General features: G+C 42.6%; 1 pseudogene; it reads left to right on the top strand.

Annotated features, from left to right (window-relative positions):
- Nucleotides 1-276: 276 nt before the first annotated feature.
- LOC117717359 (F-box only protein 28 pseudogene) lies at nt 277-6,302 on the top strand (annotated as a pseudogene).
- The last annotated feature ends 317 nt before the right edge of the window (nt 6,303-6,619 follow it).

Here is a 6,619-nt window from a genome sequence, read left to right as displayed (position 1 = left end):
ATAGAGCATACATTTCTTTGTCTAGAATTTTGTGATATCCCTAAAAATCAAGTCATTGTCATAACAATAATTTATACACTGTGAGATCCCATGGTAAAAGCAACTCTTCCCAGTGTTAAATAATCAGATACCAAGGAGGAAAGTTATCAAGACACATCCCACATTCCTCAGTCCCCTATATTAACATTTCCTTGTAGCCATGTCTTTGTAAAGGATTGGGTTTACTGGAGGGTCCCGTATGCCAGGGAAGCGATAGGCTCCCAGGACCCAGCGGGGATGACTTTTGCTGAAATGTGCAGCAAAAGGTAGATAAAGCCCGTAGAGACCACCTCCAGGAGATAGGCATGGCCCCAGGTCAAGGGATGGGGCCACCCACCCATCTCAAAGTTTTTAACCCAGAAATGTCCTGTCCAAAGGAAAGACAAGGACAAAAAGTAGAGCAGAGACTGAAGGAATGGCCATCCAGGAACCTTCCCACCTGAGGATCCATCCTGTCTGTAGACACCAACCCCAGACACTGTTGCTGTTGCCAAGAGGTGCTTGCTGACAGGAACCTGTAGTGGCTATTCCTTGGGAGGTTCTGTGAGCAACTAACCAATGCAGATGCGGATGCTTGTAGCCAACCATCAGACTGAACTTAGGGACTCCAGTAGGGTTGCTGGCAGAAAGACTAGAGAAGTGGAGGAGGGTTGCAACCCCATAGGAAGAACAATGTTGGCTGGCCAGACCACCCAGTGCTCCCAGGGACTAGACCACCAACCAAGGAGTGTACAGGAAGGGATCCATGGCTCAAGATACATATGTAGCAGAGGATAGCCTTGTCTGAATCAGTGGGAGAGGAGGCCCTTGGTCCTGTGGAGATTTGATGTCCCAGTGTAGAATGATGGGGCAGGAGAGGGTAGGTGGGTGGAGGAGCATCCTCATAAAGGCAGAGGGGAGGGAGGATATGGTGGATGTTAAATAGGGCGGTTGTTGAGTAGAATTGGAATATCAGTTGAAATGTGAATGAATGGAATGATTAATAATAATAATAATAATAATAATAATAACAATAATAATAAATATTTGAGCTTGATCTATCATGGGGATTGTTTGGCCAATGAGATGACAATAGAGGCTTACATGTTTGATTTTGTGCTAAGCGTTGGTTATTCAGTATCCAGAAAAACATCAAGAGCCCAGGCCTGGAGGAGAGAAGACACTTGGTCTGCAAACACACAGGTACCATAGTGATTTAACAAAATGCTGACTCAATCCTGCTGGTGAAATGGAATTAAAGAGGCAGGAACAATTAGATATCTTGAGGATTTTTTAATTACTCACTAGATGTTTGTCAGTCATACTCCAAATACACGTATAATAGTTAACTCAAACATTCCTTAAACTCAAGTAAAGGTACAGATTAACCTTAAAGTAGGATTGTCTGGTATACTAAGTCCTAATGAAGTTATGCAGATTCTTGGTAGTCAACTTTTGTAGCAGGTATGTTTAAGCAAATCCCTTACAGAAAAAATATATTTATTTATTCTTTTCTCATATATTACACCAGATCACAGTAACCACAGTTTCCCCTCCTTCCTCTCTTTCCAGCCCCTTCATTCCAACTCCCCTCTTCCCCAGATCTACTCCTCCTGTTTCCCTGCAGAAAAGAGCACACCACCGTGGGATATCAGCCAAACATGGCATAAGTTACAATAAGTCTAAAGCAAGTCCTCAAATCAAGACTGGACCAAGCACCCAATATGAGGAAAGGGACCAAAACACAGGCAAAAGAGTCAGACACAGCTCCCTCTGTTAGGAGTCTCACAAGAACACAACATCCCTGATTGTAGGTCCAATCTCTCTGTGCCTCTCTCATCCCTGCTCAGCTGATTCTGTAGGCCCTGTTCCTGTAGTGTCCTTGACCCCTCTGTCTCCTACAATTTTTTCTTTCCATCTTCTGGAGGATTCCCCAAGCTCTGCCTAATATTTGGTGTGAGTCTCTGTTCTGCTCCCATTAGTTAGTTTATGAAGCCTCTTTGATAATGGTTGATGCTAGGCTCCTGTTTGCAAGTATAACAGAATATCATTAGGATTTATTTTATTGATTTTTTTGTCAGCTGTGTTTGGTTCTATCCTAGATCTCTGGGCTATGCAGCCTCTGGGTCCTGGACATCCAGGCAATGACAGGTATGGTCTCTCTTTCATGGTGGGGGTTTCAAGTTGTGTCAGTGATTGTTTGACTACTCCCAAAACTTCTGTGCCACATTTACCCTGGCACATCTTACAGACAGAACAGTCTAATTTTAGGTTGAAGGTTTTATGGCTGGGTTGGTGTCCCAGTCCCTCAACTGGAAGCCTTGCCTGGTTATAGAAGATGGCCAGTTCAGCCTCCATATCCCTTATTACTAGAAATTAATCATTTTAAAAATGATATTAAAGGGGGCTATAGATCAGAGGTCAAGAGGGATTGATGCTCTCAGAGAGGAGAGAGTTCTGTTCCCATCCCCAAGACTGTGGCTCATAGCTATCTATAACCCCAGCATTAAGATATCTGATGCACACTTCTGGCCTCCAGGGGTACCAGGCACACATGCAGTGTCAATACAAGCACATGCCTGGAAAATACTCATATACATAAAACAAAAAAATAGATAGTTTAAAGTTGAGAAGAAAAAAATCTGTTTTAACAATAACCATAAGAGAATATAAAGTCATCTGAAACAGTAGAGACGTCCTGTAGTCCCTGCACAATGTCTGAGTTCCATACTGTGTGAATTTACACACATCATTATTGTCTTGGCCCAGTGTTCATAAAGCCAAGTAAAACATGATGATATTTGAAATTGCCTGCAACTGCAACTTGACAGATAGATACTTAGAAACTTGCCATCCCCAACTTTTGTGGCTATCAAGCACAGGATAGGTTAATAGTCTATTCGAAAATATTCTATTTTTTTCATAAAGGAAAGACATAGTTATTCTGTATTTAATATGAAGCCAAATGCACTTAGATCATTGGCATGGAAAGAGACACAAGAGAACAAGATAACCTGGCAGATCGTGAGTGACAATTTCAAATGGCACAACATAGAATCAAGGGAGAGCCTGAAGTCACATTGAGGCATGACTTTAATGCTAGGGCATTTAGGAGTGGCTAGGAAAATGGCAGAAACTGACACCTCAACCTGGTATTTGGCAATCAGTACTGAGTGACTGAGAACAAGGACTCTGAAGACAGCACGAGCCTGGGGCACAAATAGTGCCAGGATCTGCGAATAATAACCACAGCTGCAAAGCCAAGTGCGTTGCATGGAAAAACACTGTAAGCTGCATGTCAGTCTTTCCAACACACGTGCTCTGCCTGATGTTACTGCTGGTTCCAGCCTTGTCAGGCATCAAAGGGACACAGACCTGGCTCCCTCACACATCAGATCAGTATTCTTAAAAACTGCTTTGCCTATTCAATTAATATTGAACATTTCAGATAAGGTTTGAGTAATAATTATACTTCTGTGAGTATATCTTGGGAATCAGAAGGAAATGTTTTTTTCTTATTTAAATAAATCTACATCAACCTTGTTTATTGATGAGAAAATAGACATTAATTTTACAGATAAACTAATTACACATGTGTACACATTTATGCATTTAACAACATGTTGGCTGAGTTAATCAACAAATGTTCTTTGGGTGAATTACATTTAGACAAATAGAAGTATTTTGAATGTAATGCTTATATATAAAGGAAAATCAATTCCTTTTAAATTTGGCAAGTTTCATTTTCTGATCTCTCTCTCTCTCTCTCTCTCTCTCTCTCTCTCTCTCTCTCTCTCTCTGTGTGTGTGTGTGTGTGTGTGTGTCTGTGTGTGTGTGTATGTTTCTATTAAATAAGAAGTATAAACTTCCACAATTACACAAAGCAGTACCTTTAAGTACCTTTAAAAGAAAAGCAGCTGTTTCTAAAAGTTTTTTTTAATTAAACCATTTTGTTTGTTATCTAGTGTAATAAGAGCTTTTTCAAATATTGCTCGAGTATCATATCCTTATGGTATGTTAGTTGATCTGTTTTTACATAGCATTCAAAGCAGAAAGCTATGTTCAACATTCCCAATATTGAACTGTAGCGAGAATTTTTCTCTCTTTAAAAACCCAGTTATATTATGTAAATATGTTTTTGTTTTAACCCCAGGTGTAGGATATGGGGCTGCTTCTGATTGTCCATGGCAGTTAACTATGATTTGTCTTGTGGTCTAACAGGGATGTGATTCGGCCAGCTGAAGATAGTTTCTGTTTGGAATTCTGAGAACTCTTTAGAGGGTATAAAAATTCCAGAGCTCCTCGAGGCTTTGCTCCTTCTGCTGCTGTAATTTGTCACATGGTTCTGAGCAAAGTAACTAGAAGCAGAAATTGGATATCATGATGACGAAGTTGCCTCCAAGGAACTCGATGCTCTTAACCAACAGGAAACAGTGTAATGATATCAATGCTCCCTTTTCCTCCAACTCTCTCCTACCTAGTGTTGGGGGGTTGTAAGGAATTAGGGTGGTGAAAAGTGGTAGACATAAGAACCCAATAAAGCGAGGAAGGAATCAAACTCCCAAGATAGCGGCCTCGATGGCATCTGAGGAGCAGATGGCTGAGGAAGGAGGCAGCAGCCATGGCAACAGCTTCAGCAACAGCCCCCGGCATCCCCATCATAGGCTCCGCAGCCCGGGTCCCAGGCACCCACTGCGCCCACCATGGCACTGGACTGTCTGCCTCAAAACAACACATTGGTGGCGCTGCCTATCGTAGCCATCGAGAACATACTCAGCTTCATGTCCTATGAGGAAATTAGCCAGCTCCGCCTGGTTTGTAAAAGAATGGACGTGGTCTGTGAGAGAATGTTGAATCAGGGGTTTCTGAAAGTGGAGAGGTACCATAACCTATGTCAGAAGCAAGTTAAAGCATAACTACCAAGGAGAGAATCAGAAAGGAGAAACCATTTTTTAGCTCATCATGCAGACATCCTTGCTGCTGTGGAAACGAGGCTGTCACTGTTAAATATTACCTTCATAAAGTACGTGGATTCCAACCTCTGCTGCTTCATCCCAGGAAAGCTGATTGATGAGATTTACCGTGTACTGAGTGAGATATGTCAATCCTACTGGAGCCCCTCATGAAGTACTGCAAGAGTTACAGGAACATCTCTTTCATGACAATGGAGTACTCTGATGAGAAGATTGTTCCAGTTTTGAAGAGGAAATTGTCAGGATCAGATGTGTCTGGAAGACTCACAGGCTCTCCTCCAGTTCCCGATATCGGCAGCCCTGACAACAATGCAGCTCTTCTCCAAGCAAAACCCATCCAGACAAGAGGTTAGCAAACTGCAGCAGCAGGCCAAGACCAACGGTGCTGGTGTGACTGTTCTTAGGCGTGAGATTTCTGAACTTCACACTGAAAGATATAGAAAACTTATGAAAAGTATTGAAAGTTTTTATAACCCCTAGACCTGAGCCAAAGGGGAAAAAAAAAATGCAGGCCAGCCAGTTCACTAGTTACACAAAGAAAGCAGAACTAAATGTGAGATTTTAGGTCTTCACTGCCCGGGGATACATTCTATATTCCAGGAGGAGTACATTACTACTGAGTCAGAGGACACTTGCTGGATTAACATTCAGGAGAGGAAGGGAGAGGCTGATTAACATTCCTCAGACCTCATGGAAGAGAACTCACCTGCAGGTGGGGGGAGGCCCAAAGCACAGATGGTTGGGCAAGGTTACATTCTTTCAAAAGATGAATGTACAAGATGTTTCCGAATGACCCTGACTGAATTATGGGTTGGGACTTTTGGGGACTTTCCACTGTTTGTACGTTATGTTTCCTTAGTTACCTCTTCACCCCCACCCCACCCCCGTTCCAGGCTGTCTTGTCAATTCTTCTGCTCCTGCGGAAGTTATGGATTGACCATAAGCCGGTTGATCCCGAAATATACCTCTTGATGATTGCATCTAGGTTGGTGTCTTGTGAATTATTGGGTGGCTGTGACATCCGGAGAGTTGAGTGAGGGTCTCCTCTCCGGGGTCTTAGAGCACCAAAGTGCAAGAACAGTAGAAACAGCTTCAAGACCAAGACCAGAAACTGCTAGAGCAGAGCCAGATCATAGGTGAACAGAACACACGGTTGGCAGAGCTGGTACAGAAGCTCTGAGAAGTCATGGAAAGTGCAGTAGGAACATCCTCAGGGTTGGGCAGAGTGAGGAGTCTCCTTGGAAACGAAGGAAAGCAGCAGAAGCCATAGACACTCTTAGGAAATCTAAATGACTTCTGAATAGAAAGTAAATTGGAATATGGCTCTAGCTCCAGGGAAGATGTCCATGGCTGAGAGTTTAAGCAGTTACTCCTGTCAGGATATTGGAGCTACACGGTGTCCCTTAGGCTTCCAGGCGATCAGACAAAACTTAACTTGGCTCTTGTGGTTGGCATCCTTCGCATTTCTCTGGTGGAATGCACAGAACCTTCTTACCTGCAATAGATTTGCACTAACCACACCCATTCTATCATGATGGGGGGCTAACCTTGTTCCTGTGCAGGTGGTATGTTAAGTTTATTTGTTTCTGCATATATGCACATTAAATACGGATTTTAAACAAATCCAT

This window comes from Arvicanthis niloticus, chromosome 11 (assembly GCF_011762505.2).
Source record: "Arvicanthis niloticus isolate mArvNil1 chromosome 11, mArvNil1.pat.X, whole genome shotgun sequence".
In the NCBI taxonomy this organism is placed as follows: domain Eukaryota; kingdom Metazoa; phylum Chordata; class Mammalia; order Rodentia; family Muridae; genus Arvicanthis; species Arvicanthis niloticus.
This window is presented reverse-complemented; position numbering and strand designations above follow the sequence as displayed.